This window comes from Nicotiana tomentosiformis, chromosome 1 (genome assembly GCF_000390325.3).
Source record: "Nicotiana tomentosiformis chromosome 1, ASM39032v3, whole genome shotgun sequence".
NCBI lineage: Eukaryota > Viridiplantae > Streptophyta > Magnoliopsida > Solanales > Solanaceae > Nicotiana > Nicotiana tomentosiformis.
The window spans coordinates 90,324,251-90,341,766 of record NC_090812.1 but is presented as its reverse complement, the minus strand read 5'-3'; positions in this window follow the sequence as shown (position 1 = coordinate 90,341,766).

Below are 17,516 nucleotides of genomic sequence, written 5' to 3'. Positions count from 1 at the left end.
CTCAACAAGGGGGTATTTAAATCTGACCTTTATTTAGATGTTTCTCTATTATTATTATTTCCGTTGGTTATTATTTTTATCTGTGTTTGGATTGTAAAAATTGGGATTTTGAGCCCCAAAGTTGAGAAATGGTAAATCCTTGATTTGAGGGTCGATTCATGGACGGAATTGGATGATTTTCTGGATACAAACCATATGCATTATGAGAAATATTTATTTTTAATAAGTTTTGAAATCCGGGCACGTGGACCCGGGGGTTGACTTTATTGACTTTTCGAGCAAAGTTGGGAATTGTTATAAATAAATTAATTATGATGCTGGAGTATAGTCTTATTAGTTTTTCATGATTGTTTGATTAGTTCGGATCGGTGGCATTTGGTTTGAGGTGTTAGAGAGGCGTTAGAGCCGGTTAAGTCTCATCTCTAACCTTTTGAGAGAGAAATTACCACATAGGTATTATCTTTGCTCATTTAAATTCCTTTATTTCGATTTACGACTTGAGACTAGACTTGCATAGGGTGATAGACTCGCTACTTGATAATCTGAGAAATAGTTTATGCTTCCCTTATGAATTTCTCCTGCATTGTACATTTTCAACGTAAGATTTTCCTTAAAATTTATAACTCACACGTTTATTCGTGAGTGGGGTCAGGGATCCGTTAAAGCCTTTTATTCTAATGGGATTAAGTTGTTCGCCTCGGCATGATTATGTACCACACTCTTATATGAGCGGGTTGTTCGCCTCTGCAGTATAATAGATACATCTATGGTTCGTACCGTTCGACCCTCGGCAATGCACATATTATGATGGGATCGGGCCGTTCGTCGTGGCATTTCTATAAAACACTCTTATAAACCGGGCTATTCGCCTCGGCAACGTCGTGCGTAATATTTGATAATAAATCAGCGTATCCGTGTTTTTGTTTTCTTGATTTGAGTTATGACGACCTATCTGGTGATGTCCATTTTATATATATTCCGGTCGAGGAGGTAACTGCTAATTGAGAGCTTGAGTTTACCATTCAGAGGAGGATTGTACCTCGTATTTATATTGGTTTATGCCGTTTATTTACTCTTCCTCATAATTGTTTACTTCTTACTATACATGATTTATTGAACCACTAGTAAGTGTCGATGTCGACCCCTCGTCACTATTTCTCTGGGGTTAGGCTAGATACTTACTGGGTACGCGTTGATTTACGTACTCATAATACACTTCTACACTTATTGTGCAGGTTTATATTTCTGGTGGTCTCTTGGGCGCAGAGGCGTAGCTATTATATGGACTTTACGGTGAGCTGCATTCTATATTATGATCCGCATCATACACAGTCTCCATCAGCGTTATATGTATTCTCTTGTCTAACTTGTATTCCAGACAGATATTGTATTTTATTATATTTCCTAGTTAATACTCTTGCACTTGTGACACCAGATTTTGGGGGTTCTTACTGGATGTTTAGTATGGTAGTTCACGTAATTATTATCATTTCACCCTGAAATCTTCATTTTATACTATTTAATTAATAGGAATTATGATTTCAGGTAATAAAAATGAGTAATTAAGTTGATCAATCATCGTTGGCTTGCCTGACGGCGGCGTTAGACGCCATCACGACCTATAATGGATTTTGGGTCGTGACAACTTTTTTAATCTACTGCTTTTATATTAGTTTCATGCTTTATTCTCATTTTGTGAATGTTTTATGGCTAGCTATGATATCGATTCTATTGCTTTGTTCCCTAACTGATTTGGTTAGTTTCACTGTTATTGAAGTCATGGAAATTTAGTACATGTTTTTCTTTTGTAATCAAAACTCAAAGTTACAAAATTATGTGGACTGTTAGATAAAGTTAGAAAAGTTTGTTAAATGTTTAGATTAGCAGCAAAACTTATAGTTTTAATGTGCAAATGAAAATTACATAGTATAAATGACTCTTTTATGATTTCAAATAGCTAAAATCATACATTTCTTCCACCAATAATTATAGACAACCTCAAACTAATTAGGAAAATGATTCATGAACACCGGTAGTTACTTTAAGCGTGCTTTAATAAATAATCGTCACGGTGCGTTTCACATGGCGTGATTTGCAATATATATAAAATAACAAGTGCACGACATCGTGACTTGTTTCAAATAAACTCATAAATCACTTAAAATATATAATTAAAAGCGATGAAAGATAAAAATGCACACAAGTCTTAAAATTTGTAAATATCCTGATAAATAAGCCGAGTATAATTTGCAAAGCGACCGTGCTTGTCACAACCCTATTTCCCCTATTGGTCGTGATGGAACCCAACATCGCCGCCATGCAAGCCAACGATGAACTAGCCATGTACTTATTCTTTTTTAACACTTTAGAAACGGTTGATTTTAATTATTAAATAAGTGAGAGGTGAGAAATTGAATAAAAATAAAGTGTGAGCAATTATAAGGTCAAGTGTAATGAAATAAATACCCAAAAATTATCAAATGTCTACTAGCATAATTTCAAGACGTGGTGTCACAAGTCTATGAGCTACTAGTAGAATATACAAAACACTAATTATTGTCTGAAGTAGAGTAGACAAAAAATTAATACAAAAGAGAGACTTCGGGTGATGCAAAACGGACTGAGAAGCAGCTCACCATTAAGTCTCAGAATATCAGGGGCACGCGTTGGGATAAATACCAGAAGCACATACCTCAGGTCCTGCACGGTTAGTGCAGAAGTGTAGCGTGAGTACAAAAATATGTACCCAGTAAGTATCCAGTCTAACCTCGAAAAAGAAGCGACGAGGGGTCAACATCGATACTTACTATGGGCCAATAATAAAATGAATGAATTATAAACAAGTATTAAACATGAAAATAAAAAATAATAAATAATACTACTACTACTACTACTACTACTACTACTACTACTACTACTACTACTACTACTACTACTACTACTACTACTACTAATAATAATAATAATAATAATAATAATAATAATAATAATAATAATAATAATAATAATAACACAACAACAAATAATAAATAAATGGTTCCTTAACTGATGATAAAATCCCAAGAATTCCTCTAGCCAACACCTACTAATTCCAATTTAATTTCTACCGTTAAATGGATTATATCCTCACAAGCCATGAAATAATATTAAGTATAATTAGGTTCCGAGTATTATTATGCATGATTTATGCCGAGATCGTACAACCCGATCCAAAAATATACCGTATGCATTGCCGAGGGTTGAACGACACGAATCATAAATGCATCTATTAATCTGCCGAGGTGAACGACCCACTCCCATGAGGAGTAGAGAAGTTTACCTCGCTCGCAGAAGTACTTGCGACGCAAGTGGACATGTATTTCTTAGAGTTATTATATATATTCCTTAATTCTTCGTAAAAATAAAAAATCTAAATTGGAGAGTTTCAACCTTACAATCCCTAATCTCAGCTTTATTTTAGACAATTATTATGCATAATAAACATAACAGTACAATCAAGGCATGATGTAAATCTAAGGCTACCCGGACATCTCATGGAATATAGCTACGCACGAACTCTCGTCACCTAGTACGTACGTAGATCCCCACACAAGTAATTCACAACAACAAATACACCTAAGGGGATGAGTTCCCTCTTACAAGGTTAGGCAAGAGACTTATCTCGTTCTCAAGCTCACTTTCAATCCAGAAATATGCTTTAAATCCTCAACTCGGTGCCAAACAACCTGAAACTAGTCAAATGTTATACAAATTAATCAACATGTGTTCAAAAGCTCACAATTTAACTATTAGATTTATTACCCAACCCCAATTGGAAGATTCCTAAAATTCATCCCCGGGCCCACATGCCCGGAATCCGGAAATTTTCGAAGATAATTGATACCCATAACCTCACGAACTCAAATATGTACTTGTTACCCAAATCCATAACCATTTTCATGGTTAAATCCCATTTTTATTAAAACCTAAGTTTTTAACATCTAAACCCAAAACTCTCACAATTTTAAATGTTAAAATCTACCCATACTCTATGTATTTAACTTACATTAGGTAGGAATTACTTATATTTAATAGCTAGGTGGAAATATCTCTCTAAGAAGCTCCAAATCGCCCAAGAAGTGAAATAAATGAACCAAAAATGGCCTAAGTCCCGTAACAAATGGACCTCACTGCCAAGCGACTTCCGCTTCTGCGGAGCAATGGCTGCATCTGCGGCTCCCCTTCTGCGAGCAAAGCCTCGCAGATGCGGACCATGCCTAGGTCTTCCCTTCCCGCTTCTGTGGCACGAGCACCGCACCTGCGCACCAGTTCTCTTCTGCGATAACTTCCTTGCATCTGCGCCTTCACAGATGCGGTCCCATTCCTCGCTTCTGCGATCATTGAGCAGTCCACTCCGCCTTGCTTTTGCGGTCATTTGCTCACTTCTGCAAGCTCGCACCTGTGGCTAGTTTCTCGCAGGTGCGATTGCACCAGAATCTCTGCTGCTTCAACTATTCTTTCCAAGTCCAAACGAGTCTTGTGCCTCGTCTGACTGGCATCTGGGGCCCCCGTGGCCCCGTCCAAACATACCAACAAGTTCGAAATCATAAAACAACCCTGCTCGACCTCACGAAAGAAGAAAAATAACACCAAAACTAAGAATTACACTCCAAACTAAATTGAATCAACTTATTAACTTCAAGTTCTTCCAATTTGCTCCGAACGCGCCGAATCATACTTAAACTACTCAAAATGACATCAAATTTTGTGTGCAAGTCTTAAATCACCATACAGAGCTATTCCCAAGCTCAGAATTCCAAATGGACCTCGATAATTCCAAAACATCCTCCAACCCAAATTTAAAGAATTTTAAAACCTTAAATGTGCCAATTTTCAACTTTATGCGCTGAAACGCCCCTGAGTCATCCAAAACCCGATCCGAACATATGCCCAAGTACAAAATCATTATACAAATTTATTGGAACCGTCAAATCCTGATTCCGATGTTGTTTACTTGAAATGTTGACCCATGTCAAATTTAACCTTTTAAAGTCAATATTAAGGAACTAAGTGTTCCGATTTCAACCCAGACCCTTACAAACTCGAACTAACCATCCCCGCAAGTCATAAAATAAAAAAAATCACATATGGGGAGTCTTATTTAGGGAGACGTGGATCTAGAAAGCAAAATGACCGATCGAGTCGTTACATTCTCCGCCTCTTAAACAAACGTTCGTCCTCGAACGGGTCTAGAATCATACCTGGACTAAACAAGTCACCTCCTCGACTGGTTGACCCCTCCACTAAATTTTACCGTAGAAATATTCTTGGACCTCAACTGGAAAACCAGCCCGTTAACAATGGCAATTGGCTCCTCCTTATAACCCAGGCTCTCATCTAACTGAACCGTGATGTAGTCTAACACATGCGACATGTCAGCATGATACTTTCGGAGCATAGACACGTGGAAAACCGGATGAACTCCCGATAGACTGGGAGGCAAAGGAAACTCATAATCTCCAACTCATCTCAACACCTCAAATGGACCTATAAACCTTGGGCTCAACTTGCCCTTCGTCCCGAACCTCATGATTGTCGCACCCCATTTTCTCGCGGAAGCGGGCTTCGACATCGTGAAAACTCCTTTTAAAGGGAAGGAATGTTAAAAGAGAGAGTCGCCAGCTAACGGATTATTGTGCGTTAGGGAACCTATTTTTGTAAATAACTCTGGATTAACCAGTTTGCGTCACCAAAGATCGGGTAAAGGCTCAAATTACCTTGAGGAGAAGGTGTTAGGCACTCATCGAGGTCCACAACGGTGGGTCTCGGCCTAACTCGAATTATATGAATTAGTCTAAGATAAGGGAAGCAATTTGGACAAATAAAATGATTGATTTTAAACAAAGGGTGTGGGAGGGGGGGTCTTAAGTGTTTTAGCCTAAAGGATCACCTCGCGCAACATAAATAATACTTCGTGTAACTCCCTCAAGATGGGGTGTAACTCATATTATTCAGCGGGCACAGACTATCATCTCCTGCTACCCGATTACTATCTTTAAGTTGTTTACCTAAAGCGCACTAGTCAATTCTAAGTCGTACTCTATGCGTGCACTACTCGTCCCATGCCTATGGTCCTGGAGGAATTTGGACCTCTATTTCAGGTGGTTCTAGACTTAACTTAGGTTTCTCAAATATGATAAAACTAGGCGACATACCAAACAAGTTGGACTTCATGTGAAGGCAATTAAGGGCTCAAGTTAGCCTCCATACACAAACAAACAAATGCACGCGGGCAGTTTAAGCAATACATAGTTTCAGAATTTGAGGCTTAGAGTCCTATATGCATGGATTCTAGGTGATGTTGAATTCAATATCGTATATGTGGTGCTGCTGTCCCAAGTTAACTGATTTGCAGATTATAAGGGGCTTATGAAACCTATAGACATGATTTCTAAGCGACTATACAGTTTAGGAGTATTTGGTATTACACGCTGATTATCGAGACTACAGGTTATAAGTTATTAAACCTATAGACATGATCTCTAGGTGATTTACGCAGTAGGGACAATAAAACTTATTGGAAATGCTCAAAATTACTTATGCTTCCTAATAATCGCGTGGATAACAACGTTTGAAGAGCGAGTTGTGATGTCCTATAGGCATGATTTCTAGAGATAATAATGACACAGTGTCAAGAACTCGATGATAATTAAACTGATTCAGACCTATAGGCATGTTTTCTACAACTAACCCGATTTTAAATCCTATAGACATGATCTCTACAATTTGTAAATAGGGCAGCATGTAAGCGCATATTGAATCATACAATTCTCTATAGGCATGGTTTCTAATAAATAGAAATAGAACACCATTGAATCAAGTATTGAAACCATAGGCATGATTGCTAACATATAATGACTGAACAAAATAGGATATCTATAGGCATGATTTCTAACACACGATGACTAAACACATATTATTGAACCTATAGGCAGGATTTCTACCCCATTTATTGCAAATATAAGATAAAAATCCCTTTTCCAATTTCATCAATACCCCAAATGTTATTACAATAATTATTACAGACCGATAATGAATAGCATGAATTACAGAGAAGAATAACTATAGGGAGCCTACAACAAGCCCAAAATACACTTGGACAAGCTTGGCCTTCATTCTCATAGTTCAGAACAACCCAAAATTACATCTTGATAGACATAAGGCAGCCAGGAATTGAATGGTTCATCCAGTGGGCACAAAACAGAGTTGAGCTTATAGAACCAAAGCCCTAGTGTGTCAGAGTTCCCAAGGGCTTCAAGAACCTAGGGCAGTGCTCACACTAGGGTGGTTAACAAAAATAGTTCATAGGAGGGATTAGGGACCAAATCCTAGTGTGTCAGAGTTCACAAGGACCTCAATTGGATCCCAAGTAGTGCTCACACTATAAAGGCCAACAATAGAGCCTAGATAGCCTTGGCTTTCAACCGGATAAGAATAGGAATTTAGAATGTCAAAGTAACAAGTAAGGAGGGTAGATAGAGATCACTGAACTGAACATACAACACAAATAGTCAAGTAATCCAGTAGGTTGAGCAATGTGCACATAGTAGAGTATCAAATAAATAAACATCATAGGGACTAGGAGAAGAGACAGGTTTGCAAGCATACATATGTTGCATTAGTGGACATCTAAGGGTCTAAATTAAATTTAGTCTAACCTAATGCCACATTAATCAACACTTGAACACAATGGATGAATACACATGTTAATAACCACAGAAAGGAGAGAACAACAGATAAACCAAGACATACTAGGGAATATGTTATCACAAGAGTCTTAGAAAATAGAGTTGGAAATCCAGGACATCATGAAGCGAGTTTGAACAAGTCTTAAAACACTCCAATATACATAGTATTCATTGAAGGTTCATTCAAGTAAAGGGGTTCTCAAAGAGATAGGGCGTTATCTAAGCATTACATGCAAAACAACATACAACCACAATACTGAAGTTCAAATAAACATGTTAAGATGCTACATGGGCATAGAACTAATACCAGGAGATAAGAGATCACATGATGCAGATTATGGTGAAGCATGACATGAACAATAGACTATTCTACGGCATCAATTAACACATAATGATATCAAAGATGAACACCATCACAATTGAACCAAAGTTCAGATACATGTGCAGAAAGAAGGAAAGAAATTAAATATTATGAAGGTTTAAACACTAACCAGTAGCAGAATTAAAAGAGTGCAGAGTGTAGTAACAAAAATCACAAATCCTTGATGCTTCAGAGTTCACAAAAGCCTCAAAAATGGGCTCCGAGCAGTGCTTGCACCGGAGGAGGTTGTTCAACAATTTAGAGAGCGTTTGAGTGTGCCAGTGAGTGAGTAAGAGAAAGGAGTAGTTAGAACAAAGTAAGGATTCAGAGGACCCAATCCCTTGTTGAGGGGTTTTATGAGAGGGGTTTATATAGTAGCATATTTCATACATAAAATAGGAAACACGGTAAATATTAAGCACACAATCAATTAGAATCGATTTTTAGTGCAAATGATACGTAAAACAAGGGAGTTCGGTAAATTAACGGAGAATGAGAGAACATAATCATGCAAATAACACTTAAAATAAGGGGATACAATAGATAATAAGGAAAATATCATACAAAGATCAATTAGAGTCAGATTTAGGGCGAATTAAAGTAAAAATAAGGGAAACCGGTAGGTTAAACAGAAATAAGGAAAATATCAGTCAAACACAAGAAAGGAAAGAGTATCAATCATAAATCAGTAAAGAATAAGGGAAAATATCAAACCCTAGTTGAGACTGACGCCTTGAATCAGACCAAAAATACAAAGACCGTTCAATATAACATGTATAGAGACAGAAGATCGTCTAGATCTTCATAGAATAAAAGTGAATCGGCCCGTTCTTGAGAGGTAGTTCTTGCCAAAAATAGGGCAAGAACTAAGTGATGCCAAAACATGCGTATAATGATAGAGTATTATTAAATAGGTAAGTAGATCATGGATTGATTCCAATATTTGAGCCAGAATCAGAGAGGATTAGGGGTTATGGCAGCTAGGGTTTGACAGAGAGAGAAGGGGGTTTGATAGAGTTCAAGGGTGGCGGGTGAAGGGGCAAATGGGTTAGGGATTTGAGCGAAAGAGGGTAATTAAAAGAGGTTTGTTTGTTAGGAAGCTGGGATGGTCGTGTAAACGGGTTACCAGTTGGGTTATAAAATAAAGGGGATTTGTTTTGGGATAGTGTATGGGGTAATTGGGCTAGTGTATGGGGTAATTGGGATGGGATTGGGTAGTTTAGGTCCGAAATTAGAAGAAATTTAGGGCTAGATTTTAAATACCCAATTTTAAAAAATACATAATTTACAAACATAATAAATAAAATAACAAAAATATCATTTGTGCATGAAAATATTTAAAAAAAATTATTTAAAATTATAAAAATATAAAAAGTTATTTTCTGCATAAATAATGTAATTATACATGAATGTGGGCTATTATTGCAAAATGTGCAATTTAGCCCTGAAAATGTAAATGTAATTATAAGAAATACCCTAAAAATATTTAAAACCTCATATTAGTATAAATGATAAGTCTAAATGATTATATCATCATAAAAAATAATTTGGAGGGTAATTATTAGATATTTATATAATAAAATATAGAAATAAATTGATTTAAAGCCTTTAAGAATCATGAAAAATTATGACAATACTTGTGTATGCTTATAAATTAAGTGATGATGCATATGCACTATTTTAAAAGTACACACACACACACACACACATACACACACATACACACACACACACACACACTATATATATATATATATATATATATATATATATATATATATATATATATATATAAGATATATATATAGTATGAGGAAAAAATTGTGCCCTCTTTACCCGGGAATGATGAAAGAGTTGTCGGGTAAAGAAATGATGACCGATTTTGACTGAATGGGGTAATTTAAAATCTATAGGCCGAACCCTAATTTCTGAGTTGCCTACATATCCCTGGTTTTACAGGAATCGGGCCATGTGTAGTTTTGGATCCAACGGTGGAATAAACCGATGGAGTTGTTATAGGAACGGACAAGCTTTTCTGGATAGGATGATATCGGGATTGTAAATGGATGTATCTGGGGGTGGATATGGATATTTGAACGGTTATCATATGGGAATAGGTAACGGATGGTGGATGGTTACGTTTGAAATAATTGCAAGATATGAACGTTGAATGGAGAGCGAAGATTGCTCCCGTTAGGAAAACAGTTACTTCCCGGATTACCTGTAAAACTTAAAACACAATGCATGCAAGTATATATGGATTATTGCGATAATTTAAACACGATGCAAATTTTCTTTGGACCATGAAAGTTGTCTTTGGACTATGGTAGACCATGACGTCCCTGGCCATGAATCATGAGATAGGGGATTCGCAGGCCATGAAATGATGTTCTCGGGCCATGAGGATGGTGCATCTGAACTATGACACCTTTGAATAATGATGTGCAATATTGAGAGATCCTCAGGCCATGGCTTGGTGTCTTCCGGCTTTGAGGATGATGCCTTCGGACTATGACCCTTTCGGACAAAATGGCGATATTTCAGCTCATGAGATGCAAAGACATGATGCTTGGTTATGCGAAACGAAAAAAGACAGAGCTTAGTATTGTGTAGGATTAGGGGCAGAGCTTAGCCCCGAAGTGGAGGATAGTGCAAGGTTTTAAATAGCGTAGCATTTGGGGTTACACAAGGAAAATCAGAGCTTAGCCTTATGTGACTAAGGAGGCAATTCTTAGCCTCATGCGAAATGGGAGACAATGCTTAGTCTCGTGCAAGAGGAGGAATGGCTTAGCCTCATGCTGGTGGGAGACAAAGCTTCGTTTCGTGCAGGGAAAGGCAATGCTTAGCCTTATGCAATTGAGGAGGCATGGCTTAGACTCATGCAAGCGGGAGACAATGCTTAGTCTCATGCAGGGGAAGGCAATGCTTAGCCTTATGCAATTTGAGGAGGTAGGGCTTAGCCTCATTCAAGCGGGAGACAATGCTTAGTCTCATGCAGGGGAAGGCAGTGCTTAGCCTTATGCAATTTGAGGAGGCAGGTCTTAGCCTCATGCAAGTGGGAGACAATGCTTAGTCTCATGTAGGGGAAGACAATGCTTAGCCTTATGCAACTTGAGGAGGTAGGACTTAGCCTCATGTAAGCGGGAGACAATGATTAGTCTCATGCAGGGGAAGGCAATGCTTAGCCTTATGCAATTGAGGAGACAGGGCTTAGCCTTATGCAAGCGGGAGACAATGCTTAGTCTCATGCACGGGAAGGCAATGCTTAGCCTTATGCAATTTCAGGAGGCATGTCTTAGCCTCATGCAAGCGGGAGACAATGCTTAGTCTTATGCAATGAATAGATAATAAGTGATAGTAGAGTATTTCTTAGCTGGAGATATGTTTGCGTTCGATAGCTTTGTTGTTATGAAGATAGTGATTCCGAGGTGTGCCCGAATTTAAGAATATTTCTTGTTCTTGTATCCAAAAGACAATCAAGAGTTTTACGGGGGAAGGTTGGTTCGTGCCTCCGCATGCCTCCTTTACTTCGCTCTGCATTGAAGTCTTGCTTGAGTTACCACGGGTAGCATCTGGTTGTTTCATAAAAATAAAGTTTTTGAAAATGTGTGTGCATATGATGAATACATTAGTATGCAATATCGGATAAACTAGATGAACCAATGACTGTGACACTTTAGAGACATTGCGACTTCCTTAGAATTTTGAGGCCTCAAAATTCTGCCCCAGTTTACTTAGGCGATTCTCTTACCATTCTGCATATGATGACGTTGGTTGGACTTGCTCCGGAATTTTGAGGGTCCTTCTCAAAATTCTACCCCAGTTTATGGTTGTGGGGAAAAATGAGAATTTTATTGAATTGTGACCGAACCCACAGGGCTGCCTACGTATCTTCTCTTAAACGGGAATCAGGTCGAGCGTAGTTCAATTACATCAATTGCATAAATGTAAACAACTTTAAACATAGTATCTTTTGATTGCGTCTAAGTTGATAGGCTTTGGCCAAATCTCTCCATCCATTTCTACGAGTATGAGTGCTCCTCCTGTTAGTACTCTGTTAACCATATAGGGTCCTTTCCAGTTGGGTGAGAATTTTCCTTTGGCTTCATCCTGATGTGTAAAGATTCGTTTCAGCAACAGCTGCCCCGGTGCGAACTGTCTAGGTTTGACCCTTTTGTTGAAAGCTTTGAACATTCTGTTCTGATAAAGTTGACCATGACACACTGCATTCATTCTTTTCCCGTCAATGAGAGCTAATTGTTCATAGCGACTTCTTACCTACTCTACATCACTGAGTTCAGCTTTCTGTATAATTCTCAGGTAGGGAATTTCTACCTCGGCGGGAATAATGACTTCAGTACCGTAGACCAATAGGTAAGGAGTTGCCCCGGTTGACGTGCGTACTATGGTCTTGTACCCCAATAAGGCAAATGGTAACCTCTTGTGCCATTGCTTGTGGTTGTCTACCATCTTCCTCAGTATTTTCTTGATATTCTTATTTGCGGCCTCCACAGATCCATTCATTTGAGGCTTGTGTGATGTGGAATTCTTGTATTTGATTTTGAAGATCTCGCACATAGCTTTTATTAGGTCACTGTTGATATTGGTGGCATTGTCAGTGATGATGCACTCTGGAATCAGCAAACAATACGATCTCTGACAACATCTGCGACGACTTTTTTGGTTATAACTTTGTAGGATGCAGCTTCGACCCATTTTGTGAAGTAGTCTATGACCACTAAAATGAACATGTATCCGTTTGAAGCGGCGGGCTCGATTGGTCCAATGATGTCCATTCCCCAATCGGCAAAGGGCCAAGGTGCACTCGTTGCATTAAGTTCATTTGGCGGCACCCGTATCATATCTGCGTGTATTTGGCACTGATGACATTTCTGGATATACTTGATGCAGTCTGTTTCCATAGTCATCCAAAAATAACCCGCCCTCAGTATCTTCTTGGCTAAAACGAAACCATTCATGTGTGGTCTGCAGGTTCTAGAGTGTATCTCTTCGAGCAATTTGGAAGCTTCTTGGCGTCAACACACCGTAATAATCCCAAGTCTGGAGTCTTTATGTACATAATTCCTCCACTTTGGAAGAAATAGTTGGACAATATTCGGAGCGTGCATTTTTAAGTACTCCTTGATATCATGGAACCATGGATTCCCATCTACTTCTTCTTCAACATGAGCGCAGTAAGCTGGATGATTATGAATCCTTACCGAAATGGGATCGATGAAATTCTTGTCCGGATGCTGTATCATGGAGGACAAAGTAGCCAATGCATCTGCGAACTCATTCTGGATTCTCGATACATGTCTAAACTTTATCTTCGTGAACCTCATCATCATCTTTTGCACATGATATAGATATGATAATATCTTGGTATTCTTTGTAGCCCATTCTCCCCGCACCTGATGTACCATAAGATCTGAATCACCAATTACTAGTAATTCCTGGATATTCATGTCGACGGCCAAATTGAACCCCAATATGCAAGCCTCATATTCTGCCATATTATGGGTGCACGGTAATCTGATTTTCCCGGATACCGGATAATGTTGACCTATTTCTAACACCAAAACGGCTCCAATACCCACTCTTTTGAAGTTTGTCGCTCCATCGGAAAACATTCTCCACCCGTCGTAGGCTTTAACGATCTTTTCTCCTACGAATGATACTTCTTCATCAGGAAAATACATTTTTAGTGGTTCGTATTCTCCTCCTACAGGATTGTTTTCAAGATGATCCACTAATGCTTGTCCCTTAACCGCCTTCTAAGTCACATAGACGATGTCGAATTCACGCAATAATATCTGTAATTTTGCCAACTTCCCTATAGGCATGATTTTCTGGAAGATGTACTTCAGAGGGTCCATCCTTGATATGAGATATGTGGTATAGCCATATAAGTATTGCCTCAAATTCTGGGCTATCTAGGTCAAAGCACAGCAGGTGCGTTCCAACAAAGAATACCGTGCTTTGTAGGGTGTGAACTTCTTACTCAGATAGTATATGGCTTGCTCTTTCCTTTCTGTCTCATCATGTTGTCCCAAGACACAATCGAAATCCCCATCTAATACTGAGTGATAGAGTAGCAGTGGTCTACCAGGTTTTTGGCGGGACCAGGACTCATGGTGTGGATAAATATTCTTTGATTCTGTCAAAAGCATTCTGGTAGTCTTTAGTCCAATTGGTTGCGGCATCCTTCTTTAACATTTTGAAAATCGGCTCACATATCATGATTGATTGGGCTATGAAGCGGCTGATGTAATTAAGACGTCCCAAGAAGGTTATTACATCTTTCTTGTTCTTTGGAGGTGGCAAATCTCAGATAGCCTTGACCTTTGATAGGTCTAACTCAATTCCTCGGCGGCTGACGATGATTCCTAATAATTTTCCTGCGGGGACCCCGGAGGCACATTTTGCGGGATTCAATTTCAAATTGTACCTCCGGAGTCGATCAAAGAATTTCCTCAAGTCTGATATGTGATATGTACTTTTCTTGGATTTTATGATGACGTCATCCACATATACCTCTATCTCTTTGTGTATCATCTCGTGGAAAATAGTTGTCATGGCCCTCATATAAGTGGCCCCAGCATTCTTCATACCAAATGGCATCATTTTATAGTAGTACACCCCACATGGTGTGATAAAAGCTGTTTTTTTGGCATCCTCTTCATCCATCCAGCTCTGATGATATCTCATGAAGCAATCCACAAAGGATTGTAGTTCATGCTTGGCACAGTTGTCGATCAGTATGTGTATGTTAGGTAACGGGAAATCATCTTTGGGACTTGATTTGTTTAGGTCCCGATAATCGATGCATATTTTGACTTTTCCATCCTTCTTCGGAACTGGCACGATGTTAGCCAACCAAGTTGGATATTCAAACTCATATCTGGCTTGAACTTTCTGAGATTCTGCTTACCGGCGGACACATTGAGTTGGTAGGTAGTTTATGAGCCACTATGGACGTGCTCAAACTTGTCATATCATCATAGGACCATGAAATGATATCCTTATATTCCTTTAAGAAACGAGTGTATTCTTCTTTCTCTGATGGTGACAGGTGAATGCTTACACGTGTTTCCTTGACTGTTTCGGAGTCTCCTAGATTAACTATTTTAGTCTCATCTAAATTGGACTTAGGCTTGTTTTCAAAGTTTTCCACTTCTCTGACAAATTCCTCGGGTACTATATCCTCTTCCAGATCCTCTGAATCATTTTCCTTATATTGCGTTGTCTCATTACATGTCATAGTCGTAAGTTCATCAGGATAGGTAATAATAATGTTGTAGAGAAAAAATGTAAAGAATAATAATAAATACTAAAAAAAGCAATGCATTTAGATAAATCTTGAAAATGTCAAACAGGTGCGGCTCGATGACCCAAGCAATTATTTCAAAACAAAACATGCTTAAAACAAAATGCTCAAAATGTCTTAAATGCTCATAAAAATTTCTTTTAAAATAAATGATGCTAATTTCCAGGCTACCCAGGAACTCGATGGGCCCTTGATGGTGCAACAGTCCAGTTCTTGAGAACAGCTCTCTTCTCCACGGTTTGAATAATGAGGCCTTCCTCCTCCTCAACTATCGCACTGCAATCCATGTCTTCATTATCCAGAAATAGATTCCTTATACCGGCTAGAACTTCATCTTCTTCGGACTTCCACATCATGTCAGCTTGGTGAAATGACTGGCTCCAATATGATACTGGTTGCTCTAGAGGGTAATAAGGACCACGCCATGGTGGTGACCAATTCTGATACTCGTGCCAGGTGTATTAATACACAAGCCCAAAAGTTGTGCCGTGACACTGTTGTTGTATTGGTTTGGTGATCCCCTTGAGATTCTTACCGAGACCTTTGCCAGGCTCATACCCTGTCCATGCTAATATGCCTTCTATCTTACTGCTCCACCATTTGTCCTTTTCAATTGCGTTGACGCGCTCGATGCGATGGTATGTTTCTCCACCCAACTTCCTTCTATTCTCGATGACCGGATTAGTTTGACTGGTGTAAATGGGATTATTTTTGTCCCCGTGGATAATCACTTACTGGTGGTTCCACTCAAACTTCATGACCTGATGTAGAGTAGAAGCTACGGCCCCAACAACATGTATCCAAGGTCGTCCCAACAATAGGTTGTAAGTAGCAGATATGTCCAACACCTGAAACTCAACATCAAACCAGGTTGGGCCCATCTGTAGGCTGAGGTAGGTTTCCCCAATTATGGCCCTTTGAGACCCATCAAATTCTTTCACATTCATACTTCCTGCTCGTATCTCATGCATTCCTTTACCCAATCTTTTCAGAGTAGTTAGTGGACATATGTTAAGACTAGAACCTCCATCTATCAGAGCTCTGGCAATGAACTTATCCTCAAACTGCACTGTGATATACAGTGCCCTGTTGTGACCTAGTCCTTCTGGGGGTAGCCCGTCTTCATAAAAAGTGATCTTGTGGCTTTCCAACACTTGTCCTATCATATTGGCCATTTCTCCACTGGTAATGTTGTTGGGTACATAAGCCTCATTCAACACTTTCATCAATGCATTCCTGTGTGCCTCAGAATTTTGCAGTAGTGATAGAATAGAGATCTGAGTAGGGGTTTTGTTCAAATGATCAACCACAGAATACTCCCTTGCTTGTACCTTTCTCCAAAGATCATCAGGGCCGGTTTCAATGATGGGCTGCCTGGAAGTAGCTTCTTTACTTGTTCCCCACAAATGCTCGGGCGTGTAAACCCTACTAGTTCTGGTTATACCTTGTGCTCCACCCGTTTCTTCTATTTTACCCTTTCCTTTCCTTTTTGCTTCTACAACATAATCCCATGGTATATCATTAGACTTATAAGACGATGTAGGGGCTACCATCACGGTGAAGGGTATTGTTACTTCAACCTCAAACAGAATTGATACAACTACCTCAACTTTAATTGGTGCCTGAGTTTGTACCATGATAGGTGTGAGAGTGACTGGAGTTGTCTCAGGATTATCCCCTTCTCTAATGAGTCCAATTAACCCCTCTGAGTCCCATTCTTTATCGATCTCTATCATGTTTACCCCTCCGCCCCGTGATCCGGGAGAGGATTGTTACAGATATTGGATGCAACCTCTTTTGCCTGTATGACTTTGGTGTCGATTAATGTCTGAATCTTATCCTTTAAAGTACGATACTCATCAATAGTATGACCCTTCATGCCTGAGTGATAGGCACATGTCTTATTTGGATTGACCCATTGAGAGGAATTTTCCATAACGACAATGGGAATGGGAGTGATATAACCGGCAACCTTTAGTCTCTCCTACAGTTGGTCTATAGGTTCAGCATTTGGGGTGTATTGTCTGGGTGGTCTGCGGTCGAAATTTGGTCTAGGTTTTTGGTAGTTTTGACGGGCTGGCGGTGAGTGGTAGTATGC